The sequence below is a fragment of the Arvicanthis niloticus genome, chromosome 15, assembly GCF_011762505.2.
Source record: "Arvicanthis niloticus isolate mArvNil1 chromosome 15, mArvNil1.pat.X, whole genome shotgun sequence".
Lineage (NCBI taxonomy): Eukaryota > Metazoa > Chordata > Mammalia > Rodentia > Muridae > Arvicanthis > Arvicanthis niloticus.
In genome coordinates this window covers 63,192,597-63,217,268 of record NC_047672.1, presented here as the reverse complement: position 1 = coordinate 63,217,268, position 24,672 = coordinate 63,192,597, and the positions used below count along the sequence as shown (strand labels likewise).

Below are 24,672 nucleotides of genomic sequence, written 5' to 3'. Positions count from 1 at the left end.
ACAACAATAGCAGCAACAACAATCAAACAACAGATAAAGCTGTTGAATTACTGCAGAAAATACAGGTGTCTTTTGCACACTCGTATTCAATGAACACATTTTTCTCCTTGCTAAATACAGAACCACCTGTCTTCTGCCTGTGATCTCTATGATAATGAGAGAATAAGAGCATTTTGCCAGAGCAATAAGCCTTAGTTAGACTAATGAGATGACTCAATAGATAAAGACACTTGCTACCAAGCCTATAGTCCCAAGTTATGTCCACAGTGTGATGGTTTGAAGAGGTATGGACCTCATAGTCTCATGTGTTTGAATATGTGGCCAATAAGAAGTGGCACTATTAGGAGCTATGGCCTGGTTAAAGGAAGTGTGTCATTGTGTAATGGGCTTTGAGGTCTCATATGTTCAAGGCACACTCAGTGACACATTCTCCTGTTGCCTATGGATCAAGATGTAGAGCTCCTCTAGCGCCATACCTGCCTATATACTGCCATGTTGCTCACCATGATAGTAATACATCAAAACTCTAAAAGTGTAAGCCAGTCACAATAAGTGTTTCCCTTTATAAGAATTGCTATGGTCATGATGTTTCTTCACAGTAAGAAAACCCTAAGACATCCAGGAACCACATAGTAGATGGAGAAAATCAAAAGCTGTAAATCATCCTCTTATCTCCATTCATACACTATGATAAATATGCATGGGTATATGCACATATACACACATACACATTAAATTAATATTTTAAAAATATGCCTTGATTAATCTAAAACAATCATAACATTTCATTCTCCAACAGCAATTTAGTACACATAAAGCAGAGAGTACATCATTTAATCCCAAACCAAGGATTATTCTAACACTTTATTCTAACACATTATTCTAACACAGTTCTCTATGATAAGAAATACCTAGTTTACTTAAGCCACCATGTATGAATTCTCCATCATTGGCAGATTACATTTACTATTTAATAGTTAGATTTATATGGTTTACAACAAATGCTACCAATTTTCCAAAACTTTTTATACTTGAGCTAAAAGTAAATATATTATTGTCTCAGATCTTCAGAAGATTTTCTGTGAGGGGAGTGCTAAGTAAAAAATTTCTTATTCACAACCAAAATGAAACTTAGTACTCTCCATTCCAAAATGATTTACATGAGTTACAAATACTAAAAGATTGGGAAACCACAATTGTATATATGTTTTTATGTAATTACATATTAAACATATGCAAATGTATATAGTCATAAGAAGAAAATAAAGAGATCAAGTTGCAACTTTCCCAAGTCTCACTAAGCCTGAAGTAAACTCATCATACTAATCTACATGCCTAGTAACAAAGTCCAAGAAATGGTATTTTTAAAACAACAGATTACATTATCTGACATGGTACATTATATGATCATTTAGGAAATGCTTAGAAAGAAAGAAAATGTTGAGAAAATGATTTTTGCACTGAGTCTTTTTAAGGGCAGGAAAAACATATTAGTAGGCAATGATAATAGCTAGTGAAGGGAAGACCATCTAATCTTTGACTACAGAAATGATTCTGGCTTAAGAAAAAACTAAAATTATCTTATTTCTCCACTCCTGTGGTACCCTGACATCTCTAGCACCTTGAGGCGAGGTCCAAGCACAGGCCCTTTATGCAGTCCACACCTCACACTCAGAGAGGAAAGGAGGTGATTCTAATCAGAGTGAGAAATTTTAGAAATAATGTGTGCAAAATAGATGGATGAGCAAATGGGGATTAGCTTCTACTAAATTTGTTTGAGTTTACTTATATCTCAACAATTTCAGGTTACCCAAATAAAAAGTACCCTTCAGATGTCCCCTTGAAAAGTTCAGAATAAATTGCAGAATAGCATATTTTATCTCATTGCAAAAACATTCATCGTCACCTGGAACACGGACATTTATGATAATTTTGTTATTTAAACATCACCCTAACAGGAGTGCAGCTGCCTATTAAAAGAGCCATCTAATCAGTACCAAACACTCCAGACATGTGCTAAATAAATATGTAAATAGACATCCTGCCAAGTAACTCATCCAGAACAAAACTCACTTAAATAAGGTTAGCAAATAGACATCTTCAATAGAATGTAAATGATTGCAACCAATATTTTTCTATCATAATTTAAATTTTTTTTCTCTATTTGGAAATTGATAAACCTTGTAAATTTCTAAAGTAAAATAGGTATTTTTCAGAGCAACTTATTTGAGAAGCTATGTGTTTTTACTACTATTAACAAATAAAACAAATGGAAACAGTATATTATCAAATTATAGAACACTATTCATGATTGTGAACATTTTAAGATATAAAAGAAAGCCATGGGGGATTCTGGAGGCTATATTAAATTCAGTACAACAAAACTTGTAGTGCCTGGGACCTCAAGTTTCTGATTCTTAGGATAGAGCCAGGCTAGCACATAAAGATAGCAAACAAACAATTCCCCTTAAGATGAAAAAGGATGACTTTTTTCATTTGCCAAAAAATCCTCATTTTGTCTCATTACACCTAATTCACTTAAACTCAGTAGTGGTTTGAAAGAAAAAGGCACCTATAGGCCTATAGGGAATTTGGCTTTATTAGGTGTGGCCCTGGAGGTGTGGCTTTGTTGGAGGAGGTACATAAACGATGGGTTAGCTTTGAGGTCTCAGAAGTACAAGGCAGATCTTTTCCTGCTTCCTTTGGGTGTAGAACTCTAAGCTCCTTTTCTAGGACCATGTCTTCCTGGATGCTGTCATGCTTCTCACCATGGTAATGGAATAAATCTCTAAAAGTGTCCAGTCCCAACTAAATGTTTTCTTTTGTAAGAGTTGCCAAGGTCGTGGTGTTTTTTCACAGCAATAGAAACCCTTAGACTAGGACAACCTCCTTAGACTCCTTCTCTCAAATTGGATTTTAGAGGACAGGAAAAAAAGGTATCTAGGTCATCTTTCTATGTCCTTCTGCCTTTTATAGTCTCTGCTAATAAGTCTCACAGTATTCCAATAAGTCCTTCTTTATATGTTTCTTGTTTTGTTTTTCTTTGATTGCTATGCAGCTTTTAAAAGTCTTCTTTGTTTTGTGTTTTGGTTTATTACGTGCTATGGAAATATCTTTACTGGTTCCGTCTACTCAATGTTTGCACACTTCTTATAACATGATAGGTACCTTCTTCTTTAGACAAAAAAGTTTTCTTCTATGGTTTTATTGAAAACATTTTCTGTGCCTTTAATCTGTTTGGATTTTTGTTTGTTTATTTGTTTGTTGTTTGGTTTTCTTTCGTTCTATTATTCATGTTATATTCAGGTTTTGTCTTTTCCTTGTGTCTCAGATTTCTTGAGTGTTATATGCCTGAGTGTTTTTAGATTTAACTTTATTTCTTGACCAAGGCATCTATTTCTTCTGTGTTGTCATCATTGCCTGTGATTCTTCTTTCATTTCTTGTATTCACTTGGTGAGGCTTGCCTCTCTGGTTCTTGATCATATTTCTAAATTTTTCTTTTCCAGTGTTCTATCAGTTTGTGGTGTGTGTGTGTGTGTGTGTGTGTGTGTGTGTGTGTGTGTAAAACTGTATCTTCTTTAGTTTATATACTCTTAATTTCAGAACAAAATAAAACAAGCAAACACACAAAAAAAACCTCACAGTACACAATATCCAAATCTGCTATTCTGGGGGAGGAAACCTTCTTGCCTTAATGCATAAGAACAGGGTGGAAGAGATTTCTCCTCTATTTATGATCCAGAAGCCAGGTGGGTCAGGGCCATCAAGATGGCTGGGGGAACCACAGGGAAACTATTCAGAAGGCATGGGCTTCCTGGGGGAGTCTTTTATCTACTTCTTCCATAGAAGGGACATCCTTATCACCCTCAAGTGGGAAGAATCTCATCAGAAACATCAGCTCTGGGGTCCTCTGCTGTCACTTCATCTTCATCAATGTCTGCTTCAGCCTTCTGCCACAGGGTTTCCACAATGGGGTTTATCTCTAGGGTGTTTTTGGTTACCATGACCATTGTTGAGATGTCTCAAAGCACTTGGGCCTTCATGATCCCTTCCATGTTCTTTGACCAGCCACAATTGCATGTCACAATGTAGCAGGCTGAAGACACAACCTATTGGAGACAGTGACTTTTTCAACCTTCTTATCCAAGATCTCCTTCATTAGCTTGCAAAGATTTTCAAATTTTGCCTTTCTTTACAACAGTTTCTTCTCTCCCTCATCCTCTGGTAGCTTCTGACCCTCCTTAGTCACTGAGAACAGATCCTTTCCATCAAATTCATTGAACTGCTGCATGTAGTGCTTGTTATTCAGCTCAGTCATATTCACCAACTCAAAGCCCCACTCCTGCACCTGCTCCACAAAGGTAGAGTTGGCCACCGGCTCTTTGCTGTCACCTGTAGTATACTAAATGGAATTCTGTGTCTCCTTCATGTGAGACACATACTCTAACAGGGATATCATCTTATCTCAAGACCGAGAGGTATGATTTTCAAGGAGCTCAGAGAGGCAGCAATGGTTAGTGGAATTTTTGTGAATTCAAAGCTTTAAAACCTTGAAGAATGCCTCATAAAATTTCTTGTAGTTCTCTTTGTCTTCAGCTAACTCAAATAAGAGCTCAAGGAGCTTCCTCATAGGGTTTATACAGATGACTTTCAGGATCTTGATCTGTTGTAACATTTCATGGGAGATGTTCAGGGCAGGTCCTCAAAGTCAACCATACCATGGATAAAGTTGAGATACTCAGGTATCAGCTCATCACAGCTGTCCATGATGAACATACAACTGACAAGTAGTTTGATGTTGTTCTTCTGATTATTCTCAAAATGTCAAAGGCAGTTGACCAAAGAATGAAGAGCAATGGCTCAAATTCCATCTGACTCTCTACAGAGAAGTGTGTGACTGCCAAGTGTTCTTCTCAATCATTGGGGAGGCTCTTACGAAATTCACCATGTTCCTCTCAAGTGATTTAATCAGTGTTTCTGGTCCAAATAGGCTTAGTCTTATTCAACTTTTCCTGATCAATATATTTTTCCTTAATTTTCTTTTTTTTTCTTTTGCTTATCTTTGCCACTGTAGTGCTTCCCTTCTGGTTCCATGTCTTCAATCTTAGGTTTTCTTCATCTTCTTCCTCTTTCTCATCTTTCTCTGTCTTTTTATCACTGATTTCCTTTCTTCTTCCTTCTCCAAATACAGGGTGATAGAGTAGCCAATGAACTGTGAATGCTTCTTCACCACTTTTTTTGCACCCCTCCCAGATCTGGCCTTTGAGGTGAAGGATCACTTTGCTACATTAGCCAATGGGCTCATCATAGTCTGTATAAACTGTGAAGGATCCACCAGCAGAAGACTTCCAGGCATATTCTTCCTCATCCTTGTGCTTTGTGCTTTCTCTGCCACTAGACAGACTGAACAGAATCCAACACAAAACTCCCAATGAAGGAGTTTCCTGAAACCGCCTGGAGAGCCTCCATGAACACATTTGTGCCATATTTAGCAATGGTTTTCAAGTTACTTACGAGGTCAGCCTTGGTCATGTCAATGCCTGTGTCTATCAAAGGCAATGTGCACTCCTGAGGATTGGAGATGTTGTGAATTGTCAACTCTTTCCCTCTGTTCAACATGGAAAGGTCTGCCAGGTTCTCATTCTATTTCTTAACCAAGGAATCAGAAGCATTAGAGATCAACTCCCAAAGGAAAATTTCTTTGGTTAAATACAAAGTATTAATTATGAGGAACATAAGCTGAGCGATTTCTACCTGAAAGGCAAAGAATCTATACCTCTTCTACTCAATGGTATACTTTCTCAGGCATCTTGGTAGGAAAGTCAAGTAGTAGAACAGAGCAGGTAGACCTGGATGATGTCCAACTATCACAGCAAACTTAGGCTGCACAGGGGTGGCTCAAGAACAGAATATGTTTTCTTTACTGATTCTGTTAGAAATGCATCTTATAGTTGGTGGAGATATTGATCTATGACCAGAAACTCCTCCACAAGTATAAATATCCCAGAAGGCAATCTAGCTCCTCTACTTATCCCTGTTTCTTTTCAGTATAAAGAAGCAATCTGAAGTTCTGCAGTATCCACACACCACCCTGTATCAAATAGGCAAATACAAAATATCTACTAAATCATAGTGTACTGCAGGCTCAAGAATAAGAATCTATAAAAACAATTTAATATTATAACTTTTAAAATATGTGAAAGTTGGATAATATTTTAGAGCTTCTTACCATGCAGCCACATGTAACTTTTAAGAGAAAAGTAAAATGTAAAAATCTATGAAGAATTTGTAATTTGTATTTTCATCATGATGCAGTACCTCAGTGAGATTGTTTTGTTTAAGTTTGCTATCTCAGTTGTTAAATTATTTTTATTTTCATAATTTAGGAATCACCCAAAGACATAACTCTTTCATACTATATTCTGACACTAAGATTTACAAGCTAAATTAAGGCTAATATGACATTTTTAATCTTCAAATAAAAATATACATGTATAAATTTAATATTGGTACTTTAAAATAAAGCAACACTGTTATGCCTTAGGAGGGTCTCAGACAATTAGCACTCCTGCCTTCTGTTGCAGTGCTGAGTGCTGGTTGACTGCACATACTTCTCTATTGCTAAATGACTTGCCTCTGCATTTAATTTGAATAATGTTCTGACAGTTTTAATCAACCATAAACTGTTACCAACAGAAAACAGACTGAAGCCTTCAGATGAGTTTTGTATGTATTCAGTATTGGCATAAACAATACATATTGTTTGCATTGTTCACCCTCACCCTACCTAGACTCTACTTGTGCTTTTCCACCAAAATCAAGCTACACAATAAAAACCTGCTCAAAAATGATTAATTAACATCCGTTTTCCACAACAATGGGCTCTTTCTATTCAGAAATGAAAAACAAGAAGGAGATAGCTTGGTAGAATAAATTAAACTAGGGAATCTCTTCCACTAAATAATAAAAAAGTTTTAAAAATTAGCATTCATGAATTCAAATGAAAAATATATGCTGTTTATATATTGACCACCCCAATAAAATTTCTGAACAAATACAATAGTAATAAAAGATCAGGTTGTATTTTACTTCTGTTAAGTCAATTAATTGAGTGTGCTTGACCTGGTGTACTTGTGTTGCCTCTATCTATATACCAAGTTGTTAACTGTCACAAATGACTTAAAGAAGGATGACAGTTTCAAATCCCTATGTCATAGGGAAAAGTGTTTTAGTCCTTTATTTCAGTAATCTAAGAGCACTCATTGATTGGTAGGATGCTCACAAAAAAACATTGTAAGTCCTCTCTCTGCTATTCTAAGAACAATTCTGACAATTCATCATTGTTGATAGCTGATTCTTGGTGTCAAATATGACAGCAGAGAATTCAGAGCAGAGTTAGTAAGTAAGAATAAAGTAAATGAATGCTGATGTATATGCACATGTGGCTGGTAACTGAGCTGTCTCCTAATAGGTAGCAAATAAAACAGTTCTGATTCAAAATAAAAGTAGTGTTTTTTTCAGTATTTTCAAAAAGAACAGAGGCTTTGCCCCTATTTGTACCTCAAGAGCCTTCACATGAGCACAGATCTCTCTGGTTGTTTCTCAATACTGAACACAATCTTTGTCTGATACATTTATAGTTCTAGGAGAAGATCAAAATGCCACAAGTGCCTAGTTTAGTTTGCAAAATTCCCATGATATATTAGTTGATTTCTGAATTATATAGAAATTAATTTAATATCTCTATCTCTTCTATTTATTCTTTATATAAAATATTTAAAAGTGTATTATTAGATTAATATTTAAATAAAAGTGATAAAAGCATAACAATGACCTAGACTTATCACTGAAATGATATAGGAAAGTTAAATACACTTTAAATAGGAAAGTTAAAAAAGAAAAACATTTTTCAGTGACAAAGAATTTCTACCCTGATATAATGAAGAAAAGGGGATTTGTAAAAAAATCTATTTTAGTCTTATTCCATCACTAATAATAGTCCAGCTGATCCCTTAACAAGTAGGAAAGACATGTATGAATGACAGTGAAATACAAAATTTAAATTACTTACTTTAAAAATTTTTAAACTATGTTTTAAATCAGTATGTCTGATTAAATTACTATAATTCTATTTCTAATCTAGGCAAGGACAATTTTGTAATAAATACTTTAAAGATAGTTGCAAGTTTTAAGGGAGATTTTCCAAATAAAGAAATAAGATATTAAAGGTCATCTGTAATATTACTTAAAACATAATTATTAAAATTAGTGGTTGGTAGACTAATAGACATGTTTTATAAAATCCTTGCATATAAACCAAATCATTAGTACACTGGATATAATATATGTACTATTAATTTTGCTTTGTATACGTAGACTTTATTTTCAGGCTAGAAAGCATTAGTTTTCACATTAAAAATATGTCATGAATAAAATTTCTTGTCATTAAACATCTTGCAATAACCTTAATTTTATGTTAAAACAAGTCTGTTATATGAATATATGCACATTGCATAATAAATCAAATATAGAAAACTATACAATGTGTTAAGCTAACAGACATAACATTAATCTTAATAGTTCACAGAAGAATTGAAAGAAAATCTGAATTCAAGTCTTGCTTTCTATTTGAGTCATGAGTTGATAGTATAGAAACACAGTATTCTGACTGGGTCAGTTTGATTTATTTAATTTTGGTGTCAGGTACAATACTCATGCTTGTGCTTACAAGTTCTGCATCCCATTGTTTTTCTAAACTGAATTGAAATAAGTTATTTTTGAAACAATAAAGAAGTGTCATATAGTAATCAGAAGGTCTCTTATTAGCCATCAGATTATTTCTTTTATTGATTATATAGAAAATTAATAGCAAAATTATGCTCTATTTTATTTATATCCTTTTCTATTTACCAGTGAAAACTTTAAGACACTGAAGAAAGAAATTGTAGAATCTATCAGAAGGTGCTGAGACTTTCCATGCTCATGGGTTGGTAGAATTAACATTAGGGTAAAACCATCCTATCTAAAGCAATATAAAGATTCAGTGTAATGGACATAAAAATATCGATTCATTTTTTAGAGAATTAAAAAAATAAGCTTAAAATGTATATGGAAACACAAAAGACCCCGGATATCTGAAGCAATCATATTCAACAAAAACAATAAAAACAGTAGAGGTTTCGCCATCACTGATTTCATCTTATGCTACAGAGATATAATAATAAAAATCAGCTGACATAAATTTAGGTGACCTAATCAAGAGAAAGAAACTGAAAATAGACATTGTCCCATGTTTCCTAATCTCCCAATATGTGGCAGAGGCCATGAGAAAAAAGACAGCATCTTCAACAAATAGTGAGAATAGTTAAGTGTAGAAGAATGAACATAAGAGCTTTGAGAGTCATATTTGGTAACCTGAATGAGATAGAGAAGAAGTAAAGACTATGTTTCAACTCATTAGCATAAAAAGGACTCCTGTTCATGTTAAAAATAAAAATGATAGATGATAGAACTCCAAGAGCACAGGTATTAAGGCAAACAATTAAAAAAAAAAAGAGAGACCACATGAAACTAAAAGCTTCTGTACAGAAAAAGACACCATCAATCAACTGAAAGGGAAGCCTATAGAAAGGAGAAAATGCTCTTAATAGTTTGTGTGAGATATTTTTCTCCAGAACAGTTAAGTAGATAGTTCCCTGATCCAAATAATAATTTCTACTTGCAGAAACTTTTTCATGAGTACTGTTTTCTTATTTACTTTTATTTACAACTATGTTTTATTTCTCTAAAGATAATCATAAAATATATGCCATTGGATATGTTTACATCTATTAAAATAATTAGGAATATGCCCTGCTCTTCAATGACAGTTTGCATAAAATATTTCTGATACTGGCTGTATAATTACTGATGTAGGTTCTCTTAAGTCTAGGTTCATGTGCAACTAGACATCTGTGGGTAATTTTTATTCTAAGACTCTAAATTACTCTCATACAGTCATGAAATTTGGAAACAGAATCATTGGGAAAGGAGAGTTGGTATAAATCAAATTAGCAGTGCTTCAATCAGTGAGTTTATGCAGATACTGATAAAGTAAGTTACTGTACATAAGAGACTAATTTTTAATAATATCTTTTTAAAAAGAAATGCAAACAAACTAAATTTTGATTTGAAGGTAAAGCAAAAAGTACATTGAATTTCTTTGTCTCAGTACCCAAATACTCCCCAATGGACTTTACACAGTATACAACAACACTGCAGAATAGCTTCCAATTTATAAACCAGACACTTTTGTCATTAAAAACCTCCTCTATATAAGCATAAGTAGTATTTAGGGACATATGAACATGTTTTTTATTTTTAAAAAATTATAACTCTACCAATTATGCCTTTCCTTCCCTCCCTCTAAACCCTCCAATGTGCACATTCTCCTTGCTGTCTTTATAAAATGTGACCTTATTTATTTAATTATTGCTATATACATATATGTGCATAGAGAGGTATTTGCTAGATAAATTAGTAGATAGAAGATATATAGATAAGTAGATTGTAGATCAATAAATAGATGATGATGAAGATGGATTAAAAGATGATAGATAGATGATAGATAAATGTTCTTAGATCATTTGCCTTCTGGATTATTGTCTAGTTTCAGTTCCATCCACTTAGCTAAAGAGCACCCTCTTGATCATCCTGGACGATTCTTGATAAACTTTTAATCTAACTTTAGCGTAATCAACATCATAGTTTCTACCATCATAACACCAAGTAATTTGGATACAGAAAAAATTTAGCATTAACTTTTGATGCACCATTTCTCTCTGGTATGTTTTTTCACAGATACATTGCCTAAGCAGAATTTATGTTGAATATATGATTTCATTCTCTCAGTAGAGGATGATTTGATTGAAAACAACACATTTTGAGAAAATGAGAAAAACATTTGAAAATTGGAGGAAAAAATGTTGACATGTGTTTGTGTGTTCATGTGTTGTGTGTCTATTTGTGTGTGTGTGTGTGTGTGTGTGTGTGTGTGTGTGTGTGTGCGCGCATATGTTTGAGTGTCCATGTGTGGGAAAGTTCTGAAATGGTAGATGACTATCTATAGAAAAAGGACCACTAGATGCAAAAATTGAATTAAGTAATAGGAAAATTTGAAATATTGTTTTCCTTGAAGAATTTTTAGAGGAAGGAGTGGGAAGTAGATTTGATCAAAGCATATTTTATGCACATTTGAAATTCTTAAATAATAACATTTTTAAAATGTTTCTTATAAAACAGTTAAAGTCTAAAGCGATAGCACTATAAGCAATTTGAGTAAGATAACTGTCTTTTGTAGGGAGTAATATTTTTCATTGAAAGGTTATTAGGAGCATCCTTACTATATATAAATATTATAATAGCCTAGACATGCATACCTTCTCTGGATATTGTCACAAGTCCCCTGGGGATATCAACTGGATTATACCCAGTTGATAATCTGCCAGAATTATGAAAAAGCTATGAGTTTGTTAGAAATCATGGCTGGTCTTTGAGAGTGAGGCAAAAATGTTGTTGTTGGAGACATTCAAAATATGCTCGCAGAACATATCACTGGAGCACTAGTATTCACAGATAGAAAGTAGATATAATAGGGAAAACGGAATAAGACAAAACAAACAAATATAACAATGTACCAAAGGCACAAGAAACATATAGATATGGAGATATACACAGTTTTTCATATAAGAGTCCCATAAAAACATAAATTTGTAAAGTTATTGTGCTCTGACACTTTGTAAGAGGATACCATTGTGTTCATTTTGTGTAGGAATTCTATTGTCAGGCATAGTGTCTACCCTTAAAAGCAGTTTATTTCCCCACTGAGGCTACATTGAAAAAATTCATTTGCAAGTAACTTCCAATTACTGATGTACCTTTTGAGTTAGATATAGTAGAGTCTCCTCTCAGCTGTAGGATCCAATCTGTTGCAGACAATGTGCAGGCCCTGTGATCCCCCTTATAGTCTTTCTGCCTCTTTCAAAGAGTTCTCTAAGCCTTTAGGGGAGGAATTTGATGGAGATATTCAAATCAGGCCTGAGTATTGCAGGGTCTCACTCTCTGCACATTTGTTGTGGGATTCTGTATTTGTTCCCATCTATTGCAGGAAGTAGCTTCTCTGACAATGGTTTAAAAAGGCACTGATCTATGAGTTTAGAAGAATGTCATTAAGAGTCATTTTATTGCTACATTCCTTTAGTATAACACTAGTATTTTATTGTGTAAATATATGATATATTCTTTAGCCTTCTATTCACTGATGGACATCTAGGATGTTTCTATTTTTAATTTTATAAATAAAGCAGCAATGAACATGATTGGATGTCTCTGTATTAAGATGAAGGATCCTTTGGGTATAGCTAGATCTTGAGTTACACTGTCAACTTCCTGGGGAAAATGCTACACTGATTTCCCTAATGACTGTACCAGTTTGCATGTCCAACAGCAATCTCACCAGTATGAGCTGTCATTTGATTTATTGCTCTTCGCAGTCTTGATGAGTAGAAAATGAAATCTCAAAGTAATTTAGATTCATATTTCCATGATTACCAAGAATGTTGACTATTTCAAGTGTTTTCTCAGGCATTTGAGTTTCCTCTATTTGGCATACTCTATCTGTAAACCATTTTTAATTGAGTTATTTGTTCTCTCAGTGTTCAGGTTTGTTTAGTTCCTTATATATTTTGGATATCAGCCCTCTAATGGATGGTAAAACATTTTCCCATTGCATAGCATGCCACTTTTTTCCAAGTGATTATCCCCATTGTAATACAGAAGCTTCTCAGTGTAGCAAAGTCTAATTTAATTGTTGTCATTAGTGCTTATTATAATAATATTCTATTCAGAAAATTTTTCCTGTGCCTATGCGGTAAAGGCTGTTCCCTAATTTTTTGTCTATGATATTCAGTGTATCTGGTCATGTTGAGATCAAATTGTCTTTGATCCATTTGTAGTTGAATTTTGTGTGGGGTAATAAGTAGGGATCTATTTAGATTCTTCTACATGCAGACATCCAATTTAAACAGCATTGTTAAAGCTAAACAGCATTGTTGAAGATACTGTCCTTTTTTCCAGTGTGTATGTGTATTTCTGATTTCTTAAAAAAAAAAAGGTATGGGGGAAAATGAGAAATAGAACAAGGGTATGGGGACTTGTTTAGAAGTAGTTCTCTGGGGTGATTCAACAGTGGCATGATCCAGCAGAAACCACCAGTCCTCCACTGAATTGGGAACAACCAGAACCAGATGGGACATCAGAAGTTTTTTATCTTGTGTCTCTCAATTAAGCAAAGATCAGTGAAGACAAAAACGTGAGACTACCTAAGCATTACAAAGCTAGGTATGTAATCAAGTGCACCATCACTGTCCATTGAGTCCTATTTATAGTTTCTACAAACATCACATGTCCTCCAATGGGTCTTGCCTCAGCAAAACATCAGGTACACTAGCCTCACTGCAGGATTCAGCCTCACAATGTGAGTCTGTGTCAGCAAAATATCACATAATTCTGCATCACCTGACATATCCAGAAACATTTACTTCAATCTTCCACAGTTCTTTTATTGCTCAATATTATTTTAGGTAAATTTGTATTTGTGTCTCTATATAAAGCTAAAAATTGTCCTTTTTAAAGATCTATGAATAATTGTGTTGGAAATTTGATATACATAGCATTAAACTTTCTTTGGTCGGATGGTCATTTTTGCTATATTAATAGTATGGAGAATTTTTGCATGTATGTTTGTAATGAAAAATAGTTTTTAATTTTTTTGGTTGGGTCTTTATGTAGTTTGAGTATCAAAGTGACTATTAACTCAAAAAGAATTGAAAATTTTTCCTTTCAATTTCTATTTTGTGGAATAATTTGAGGAGTATTAGCATTAATTCTTTTTTGAAATCTGGTAGAATTGTTCATTAAAAACATCTTACCTTGGGTTGTTGAATTTTGGGGGACGGTGAGGTAGATTCTGTTGTCTTTCAGTTTGGTTTAGTTTGTGTGAGTTGGATTGGTTGGGAGACTTTTAATTACTCCTTCTATTTCCCTAGTAATAATAGGTCTTTAAAAATTGCTTATCTGATCTTAACTTAAATTTGGTAGAATAATATATATATATGAAAATTCATACATACATGATATATACAAAAATACAATATATATATATATATATAATTTTTGTCCATTTTAGGTGTTCCAATTTAGTAAAATACAGGTTATTAAAGTATGACCTTAGGATTCTCTGGTCGGCTTTGTATCTGCTTTATCATTCCAGTCTTCTTTAATTCTCTAAATATGTATCTTCTCTCTCTACTCTACAGTTAATTTGGCTAAGGAGTTGTAAATCATATTGGTTTTCTCGAAAACCCAACTCATTATTTTATTGATTCTTTGACTTTTTTCATGCATTTTTCTACTTTATTTACTTTATACTTCCGTATATTTCTTGCCATCTTTTTATGAGGTATTATTTCTTCTTTTGTTCTAGAGCTTTCAGATGTGCTGTTAAATTACTAGTGTATGATCTCATTATTTTTTAATGGTATGAATGTGGCTTCTAATATTGCTATCATTGTCTCTGATAACTTGAGGTATGTTGAATTTTCATTTTCATTAAATTCTAGAAGGTTTTAATTTTTTTCTTAATTTTTTCTTGACTTATTTTTTTTATTAATTGGTGTTTACTTCAATTTCCATGAATTTGTAAGCTTTCTGTTTCTCTGTTGTTAATATACAGTTTTTAATCTGTGAATGACATGTATTATTCAGTTTTTCTTGTTTATTTTTGAAAATTTATTTGTGTCCAAGCATGTGGTCAATTTTGAAGAAAGTTCAATTGGTTGCTGATAATAAGGATTATTATTTCATGTTCAGGTGAAATGTTCTGTAGAGTCCACTAGGTTTATTGTGTTCACTATTTAGCTTATGCTCTTCTACGCTTAGTTTCTGTCTTGGTGACCTGTCTATTGACACAAGTAGAGTATTGAAGTTGCTAATCATCAGTGTGTGAGAGTCACTATGTTATTTAAGCTGAAATACTGTTTCTTTTATGAACTTTGGTGTTCTTGTGTTTGATGCTTAGATGTTAACAATCTCATTCTCTCAATGGTTTTTGTTTTGATGAGTTTGTAGTATCCTTCCCTATGCCCTCTGATTAGTTTTGGTTTAAAATTTATTTTATTATCTATTGAAATGGCTATACAATCTTGCTTTTTAGGTTGTTTTTGGAATTGCTTTTTTATCTTTGTCTCCTGATGTCTATCCTTGATGCAAACATGTACTTGTTCAATGAAGCAGAAGAATAAAAGCTTTTTTTCTTCTATTCTATTAGTCTTGTTTCATTTTAATTGGGGAATTGAGACCATCAATATTAAGAGTTATTTCTGATTAATGTTTGTTGGGTCCTGTTACTATGTTATAGTTGTGTGGTTTCCCACCCCTTTAATTTGTTGGTATGGGATTGTTTATTCCTTATGACTTCTTGGGTGTAGTTAACCTATTCTGGTTGAAAATTTTTTTTCAGATTGCAGTCATGCTGGATTTCTAAGTAGATTCTGTTTGAATTTGGTTTTATCCTGCCATGTTTCTCTTTGTCTATTTATTGTGGTTGAAAAATTTGCAGAGTATAGTAATCTATATTGGCTTGTATGAGCTCCTAGAGTATATAGAACATCTATCTGTTTTGGCCTTTCTGGGTTTTAGGGTCTCCATTGAGATTAAATAAATTTCTCAGAAATTAAAATGTATTTTAAGAGAGAAACAAAGATACAAAAAGATAGAGACAGAAAATGAGAGACAGACACAGACAGACAGAGAGACAGAGACAGACAGAGACTCTGGAATACAAAGAGAGATGGATACAGAAGAAAGAAAAAAGAAAGAAAGGAAAGAAGGAAGGAAGGAAGGAAGGAAGGAAGGAAGAAAGAAAGGAAGAAAGAAGGAAGGAAGAGATGGGGGTGGGAAAGAGGAAATGATGGAGTAAGAGAACAAACAAGTGGTGCACTGCACTTGGTTCCTAGATATCATGTTTTAAAAGAAAACCTGGTATGGTGACATGGATTTGTGAAGACCAGCGTATTCCCAACTTTCTATTCCAGACAATGTAGTCTACTGATGAGATCCAGGTCTGATAGAGGCCCTGTATCAAAACAACAACAACAACACAAAACAAAAGGAAAACTGAAAGAAAAAGGTGGTTCGCACTGAGAACTACTGATACCTGAAGTTTACATCTGGAGTCTAGTCTTTTCATGCACACACATGAGCACATGTGAACATACACACATACACTCACACACATGCACACTAACATGCACATACAGAAATAAAGTATTTAGATGTAGGAAAGTTACTTGTATTGAAGCATATATTTGTCTACACCCTAAATCCTTTTAGAAATTCTCTATTCAGTATACACAATATGCTTCACTCACAAATATAGACATTTACATTCATATCACCAGATGTATAATTCTATTTCTGTAGACTTAATGTCACATAAGAAACAATAAATTTGGGTTCTATTTTATGACATATACAACAAGATAACTATTAAAACTAAAGTTTTTCTGTTACTATAATTGAGCCCCTCATTGTGCTTTTGAAAGTCATCTGCTTTCTGAAGAGCATTTAGAAAGAAATATTAAGAAGCTGGTAAGCTATAACCCATCTATTTTCACCATTGTCTTTTACTTTAAAAGAGAGCAAACTCAGATAATGATTTCGTGTAAGTGGTTCACACATTTTCAGGATAAAAGCAGGACTAACCTACATATCCAGTAATTACAATGCATTCAAATTGATGTAAATTGATGCTTCTGTCTAAATTCAGGCACTATACATTATATCATGGAAAGAACAACTCAGCTCATACCTCCCACACATTGATAATTAGAACTTGAAGATTAAAAGCAAAAGTTAACAGCTAAATTCATGTGCAATATCATGCTAAACTGGGAAACTAAGCTATAGACAACTGACATCATTTTATTCCTTTAAGAAGTCTCACTTATAAATACCTCAGGTATTTGTGCACCAGTTCATCCATATTATCTGTGTTACTATCTTTATTATGAACCATTAGCATCAGACTAATTCATTGTATTTATCATGTTCTCACTATTTGAAATCATTGCACTGATGTCTTCTCTTTAATTATTTGTCACCTCTGGTAAAACATAAACTTCATGAACAAGAATATATATACCACATGGAAAACCTAAGAAAAAGATGTGTACAGGTACAAAAATGAACAGTTCTTAATAGCAACTATAAGTACATTTAATAATTTGAAATATGAAAGATATTTAAAATGAGGAAGTAATACTCATAAGAATGCTGTATAAGCAAAAATATTGATGTTTTAAAATATTAGTGAGACAGATAATAGTTATAACATTTTATAAATGAGGACAGTTATATACTTCAGAAAAACACAGTGTTTTGAAACGTATCTTTCCTACATAATACCAAATATCACTAAGAATCTACTATGCCATTATTTATCTAATATCCTTCAAAAATGAAATAGCAATTGTTTAAATTTATTTACCTGTTTAGTTACAAACTACTATGAAGGAAACAGGGATCTGGATGTAATTTAATGTTATATTTTATGCTCCACAGAGGTATTCATATTGTGAATATAGTTCTGATAAGCTATAAATCCTTCTATTGAAATAAACATTGTCTAAATTTCATCTGTAACTTCTTTCATTGACCTAAATATAAGTTTTTGAATGTCATCATCTACTATTTAAAGTCATTAGTTACCATGCTTAATACTACACTGAACACACAATTATTGGTCTATTAGAAGATTAATTCTAGTGTAAGTTTTGGAACAAAGTAATAAGTACACTCTATTCCAGCTTAGAAATGCAATGACAGCATTATTGTACTGAATCAAATCATTAAAGTGAATGCAGACTTCCATCAATTAACAATGGCATTACTTCCCTAGCTGAATATTTTTTCTTATACAGTTATTTGACAGAGAAGAGAGAGAATTCAGACACTCAATTAAAACTTATGTACTTAAGTAATAATACTTGATAAGTTTCATGTGAGTGGCTAGGTTATTTTTAAGCTCCTTGACATAAATGAACAAAAGCAGAAAACATTCATTGAACAAAACTACATTAAAATTTAACATCATAAAATGTCAGGTTTTAACAAAACTAAAGTGCTCCTCAGTTTTTAGAAGAATGCAAGGACAGAAATAGTTTTTGAGCCAGACAATAGTTATTTAATTAGTTTGTACTCTAATCATGAATATAGCCAGATATTCTTCCTCTCCCTCTATTCACATAAGTGACAGACAGAATTCTACAAAGGAGCATGCAGAATGTGTATAACCTACCAGAAGTGTCAGCTCTACAGGCCAGGTTTCTTCTTCTTTGCTTTTAGCTTTTTATTTTCTACATTTTCCATATGCTGCCTGTATGTGTACTAAAGACAAAAATCACATTTAAAGATGACACAGCAACAAAGAAGTTAAGCCTCTATATTATTTCACAATTTATACTTTCTTCTTATGATTTCTTTTTCTTTCACCAATTGATATTCAGTTATAAATGATAGCACTAACATGTTTTTGTAAATATTTCAGACAAAAATATCTCAGTATTTTTATATTAAAAGAAAATATATTGTGCTGGCTATGGGGCCTACTTTTAAAAAGTGTATTTTATACACATGCTGAGATTCTGTTAAGGACAACTAAGTTTCCCATTGCATGTGGGTGTAAATTAAACATGGCTTCTTGCTTAAAGATGCAACCCCATGTCCACTTTTCCCCATCCTACTTGGAATGAACCTGTAGAGTACCTTTGTATGTTACCACAATCTCAATAATTTCATAATAGTTTCTCTCTCTCTCTGTGTGTGTGTGTGTGTGTGTGTGAGAAAGAGAGAGAGAGAGAGAGAGAGAGAGAGAGAGAGAGAGAGAGAGAGAGAGAGAGAGATATGAGCCAGCATCATTTGCCAGGAAAATGGTAACTCAGGCCCAAAAGGACATGCATAATATGTACTCACTAATAAGTGGATATTAGCCAAATTAAAAAGTTCAAATACTTAAGATGCAGTCTACAGAATTCAGAAAGGTCAACAAGCTGAAGGGCCCAAGTATGGACACCTCAGTTCTACTTGGGAAGGGGAAGAAAGCAATCACAAGGAAGGATGAAGGGAGGGATCTGGGTAGGAAAGGGGACAGGGAGGGTAAGAGGAGATCATAATCAGGTATTGGGTGGGGGAAAAGGACTGAAGCCCCGAGGACAAGCAGAAAGAATGGAAATAGACAACTTCAGGAGGTAGGAGGTTGGGGGACCTTACAGAATGTACCAGAGACCTGGAAGGTAAGAGAATGCCAGGACTCAGAAGCCATGTCTCCTGATGCCAGCAGGACATGAGGGATGAAGTTGGATGTCTCTGGAATTAATCTGCTGCCTATAGTTGATTCCTGGAGGCTGGCTCCAGAAAACTCCTTGCCTGAAGCAGAAGCCTTGGGCTCAAGGGAGCTCTCAGAGTATCCATCTCCTGTGAGCTCCTTAAGGAGGGAGAAGCCTCAGGCTCAGGCAATCTGAAGGCAAGATCCTCAGGCAGAGTCAGGAGTCTTGCACTGCATTCTTTCTGTCTCACTCCTACAAGTTCCACTGGGGGGGGGGGGAAGATTGATACTTCAGGCACTCCTGCATTTAGTGAGAAACCATCTGGACCTTGATTGGCTAAAGGAAGGGTACAATAATGAGGTGAGATTTAGACCTTAGATGAAATGCCCTAGGGTGGGGAGAGAACTTGTAGAGTCCAACTCCAGCAGAAAAGCAGGGCATCAAGTGAGGGAGAGGGTTGCCATCCCACAGTCAAAACTCTGACCCATAATTGTTCCTGTTTGAAAGTGCAGAGACAAAAATGGAGAAGAGCCTGAGGAAAAGGAGGTCCAGTGACAGGCCCAAAGTGGTATCCAGTACATGGGGTGGTCCCAAGGCCTGACACTATTACTGAAGCTATGGAGTTTTCACAAAAATAGGACCTATCATGACTGCCCTCCAGAAGACCCAACAAGCAGCTGAAAGAGTCAGATGCAGATATTTACAGCCAACCAATGGACAGAAGTTGCTGACCCCTGAGGTTGAGTAATAGAAAAGCTGGAAGAAGCTGAGGTGGAGGGTGACCCTGTAAGAGGACCAGCAGTCTCAATTAACCTGACCCCCGAGATCTCTCAGACACTGGACTACCAACCAGGCAGCATACTACACCAACTGATATGAGGCCCCCAACACATATATAGCAGAGGACTGCCGGGTTTGGGTTTAGTCAGAAAAGAAGTACTTAACCCTCAAGAGAATGGAGGCCCCAGGTAGTGGAGAAGTCTGGTTTTGTGGGGGATAGGGGAAAGGATGAGAGGCTGGAGATATCCTTGTAGAGACAGAATGGTAAGGAGGAGGTTTGGGATGTGGAACAGTCAGAAGGCAGACTGGGAGGGGGATAAAATCTGGAGTGTAAAAAATAAGATTAAATAAAATAAAAAAAATAAATAAAACCAAGAATTTCATGAAAGTTCTTGCTTTTGACCTCTCACAGCCCTGGTATGACCAAGCAATGAATGGCAAGTGGAAGTGTGCAAAGGTTACAATTGTGAATAGCCGGAGACTTTCTAGGAGTTTGACAACTCTTCTCTGATGGTCCTAAAGGTCACCTCATTATTGTACCCTTCCTTTAGCCAATCAAGGTCCAGCTGGTTTCTCACTAAATGCAGGAGTGCCTGGAGCATTTTTTTTAATCCCCAGTGGAACTTGTAGGAGCGAGACAGAAAGAATGCAGTGCAAGACTCATGGCTCTGCCTGAGGTTCTTGCCTTCAGATTGCCTGAGCCTGAAGCTTCTCCCTCCTTAAGGAGCTCACAGGAGATGGACACTCTAAGAGCTCCCTTGAGCCCAAGGCTTCTGCTTCAGGCAAGGAGTTCTCTGGAGCCAGCCTCCAGGAATCAACTATAGGCAGCAGATTAATTCCAGAGACATCCAACTTCATCCCTCATGTCCTGCTGGCATCAGGAGACATGGCCTTGTCAATCCCATCAGTCACTTGCAGATATACAACTGATACCTTAAACCCTTTATCTTCAACTCAGGCACCCAGAAGCATTCTGGGTACTTAAAGTTGGGACACTTATCAGTTGCTCCATTAAGCACCCCCTCTCTGCACAGAGTCCCTAGGGTTTGTTTTTGTGGTTTTTTTTTTTTTATTCTAATAGTTACTCCTGCATGGCTATGGTAAATAAAAAGTTACTTTTGTTTTTCCTTTGCTCTGTACCTACCCCATTCCTGGCGGGAGGGACAGAAACTGTTCGCAAACATTAGATGTTGTGTATCTATAAACTGCTTCACTGTGGTCCAACCTTTTCATGTGAAGCTTTGGACTTTATGATCTAAACACCTTCCACTAGGCCATACTCCTTAAAATTGCCCACTGTCTCCCATAAGCAGCATTCTGGAAAGCAAGACCCAAACTGTGACAAACACCAGAATGATACATTGCTCTCCCTACACATAATCGGTAAAATTAAACAGCTATGAAGTCTAATTATGAATGACCTCATACTTATAGTAATAAAGAACAATAGTTTTTCCTTGAAAAAAACTGTTGCCTCTAGAAAGTGTGTGGCATTATCTGGAAGCAATTCCTCCTGTAAGTGGAGAGAGGTCTGCGACTTCTCCTTGCTTGACGTTTACAGTTTGAGGACACAAAGATGCTGTGACTCACAGAAACTGCACAGGGACGTTTACCCAATAAAGAATTTTTCATCACAAAATGTCAAGAGCACTGCTGCTGAGAAATCCTGCTGTAGTGCAAATGGAATCTCCCAGCAATGCTACTGAGAAGGCAAAATGATATATGCACATCATAGCACACGTCCCAGCAATTCTACATCCAAATATTTACTCAAGAGGTATGGAAATACATTTATACACAAAGACTTGAATGGGAGTGTTCACAGCAGTATCATCTGGAATAGTAACAAGCAGGAAATAAGGGCAAATAGGTTAACGAATTTTGACACTCAGAAGATGTAAATTCACAATTCGGGAAAACAAAGCAAAACATACATCACAGCATGGTGAATGGAAGAACATTCAGGAAAAAAACCTAAAGACAGGAACCCTCATGGTGCTTAGTTCAGTCATGTTTAGTGGAAAACTCTTGAAAAGGCAGAACCATAATGACAACTTCAGGTAAGTGGTTTCTTTGCAAGGTGTCAGAAAAGGGCATTCAAGAAAAGGACAGAAACCTGAGAGGTGATAGAATTCTTCTGCTTTTTAATTTGATTATCCTTTGTATTGTTTGAGAATTTCACACACGCGGGTAGCATGTTTTCGTCTAATCTATACCCCATTCCTTTCCCTCTAATTCTGTTTATTTCCCAATCACTATTCCTCCCTTGTTTCCTGGGCTATTTTATCAAACCCACTGAGTTCACTCAGTGTTGGCTATATGTCCATAAGTTTTGGGCTATACCGTAGAACATGAGTAGACTCTCAGGGAGTACATCCCTGAATCCAGGTGATTCACCCTTCCTTCATCAACAATAAATTCCCATGGTTCTTCAGTTAAGAATAGGACTTAATGAGTCTCTCCTTAACCCCTGCTTGGATTTTGTCTGACTTGATCCTGTAGAGTCTTGTACATACTGTTACATGCTCATGTGCACACCTGTCCTTCAGTGCTACTGAGTGGGTGAAGTACTCAATAGTCGTATCCAGCTCTTAACCTAGTTAACAAAGAGCAAACAGGATTGATGGATAGACAGTGAGTGTATGCTGAAGTTTTGCAACATGAATTGAGAGTGGTTTATATATCTAAACTGATTAACAACACTAGAACATATATTCTTACAAATTCCATTTTTTTTCTGATGGACTTTTACTTGCCATACGTGACAAGGAATTAAGGATAGTGAGAGAATTGCTGCTGTGCAGCCGTTTTCTATGGACTGAAACATCTCTTGCTGGAGACTCGTGGAGGTCACCTAAAGCTGGGAAAACTCATCTTGCCAGTCTCAGGAACCTCAGGAACCTATCGGGCTCACAAAACCCTGAAACTTTTTCACACAAGCATAGCAGCAGGAATCAATCTGCCTAGGAGCAGAAGCTTCTTGCCTGGTATACATGCCTTCCAAGTTATACAGTATCCTGGTGAATTCACTGTCTTAGGGTTACCAACAAATAAATGAAATAGTTCTGTTTCAGTAACAAAAACACTTACAAACAAATAAATACACACATATCTCCTACACCCCCTCCCATACAGACTAAAAACTAGAAGGCAAGATGATTCCAAGTTCCTGGGTTCGGCACCCAACAGAAGAGGCAGCATCTGAGCAAGCCAGCACGTGCATGGTTGCCTGCTCCTTACCTGGTTATGACCAGCTGGAGACTCAGATGATATTTGTGGCACACATTACCACTGACAACCATGCAAATATTTATAATCTGTGCTGAAACCTGAGTCATGTAAGTCATGTGAGCGATGTAAACCATGCTACTGCTGAGGCCAATACTGATTTAAGTAGCTGCCTGAGGCCACAGAGGAACAGGGTTCACCTAATTGGGAGGCTGGAAATAAAAAAAAAGATGGAGAGGTGAGAGAAGCATGAAGCCAAGACAAAGTTTTCTGATAAAGGCTCAAAGTTTAATATTCCACTCTTGTATTTAAAGGGAAAGCCCCACTGAATCCAGCCTTTGTTCAGCTGGATTATGTCCAAGGCAAGCTCAGTGGGCAGTCTATTCTACATTCCTGTAGGAAGTTTTACCTGCAGCCAAAGTGGATAACTCCACCTAGGTTCTATTATTAGGTCTGTTGTGGTAAACAAGGTCTTTCCAGCCTGCTCAAGGCTGGGAGAAGGGCACATTAAATGGCCTGTGATATCGTCTGGGGCTATGGTAATTGCCCATGCCCACACTGCCACTGAGGGGCACATATGGGTCCAAGGCCTGAATGCAGTTGGGGGTCCCTGTTGATGGCCACAGTCCTCATTACCGCCAAGGGCCATGCAGCATCCTGAACCCAAGTTGATATCTGTGGGCTGTGCTGGTGCCAGGGTCCATGCCAATGTCTGTGATCCAGGTAGCCTCGAAGGGCCTTGTCTGGGTCCATGATTACGGTTGGTGTTATCACCAGAATCCACGTGTAGTCTCATTTTCCATGCTCCCAATGATTGTGAAGAACAAAGAACCCACATTTGCTGTGGCATTGATGATTGCAGACAAACAGTTGAGAGACATGGAAGGTATCTGTGACACTCCCTACCCATTCCCCTTAAAAAACCACCACCACAACAACAAACAAATGTAAGAGCCTGGACAAGAAATCACAGAAGAGAATTCTTTAAACTTGTGACAAAGATGCCTAAGAACAGTTCATCAAAGTTGATGGCTTCTGATGGGGGTGGGGGTGGTAAGGACACATTTATATTTAAGGAGCAAACCAGTGAGAGTTTGACCTTGTACAAGTGAGTTATCAATATGACAAAGTGTACTTCTTTTGGGGTCTTGGTTTTTTGTTTTGTTTTTCTTTCTTCCTCCTTTTGGACGCAGGAAGTCACAGGAGAGGTCTGGACATGTAGGAACTGAGAAGGGGTTGTGA

General features: G+C 35.8%; 1 pseudogene; it reads right to left on the bottom strand.

The window, feature by feature from the left end:
* Positions 1–3,797: 3,797 nt before the first annotated feature.
* Positions 3,798–24,183, bottom strand: LOC117720474 (heat shock protein HSP 90-beta pseudogene; annotated as a pseudogene).
* Positions 24,184–24,672: the final 489 nt, after the last annotated feature.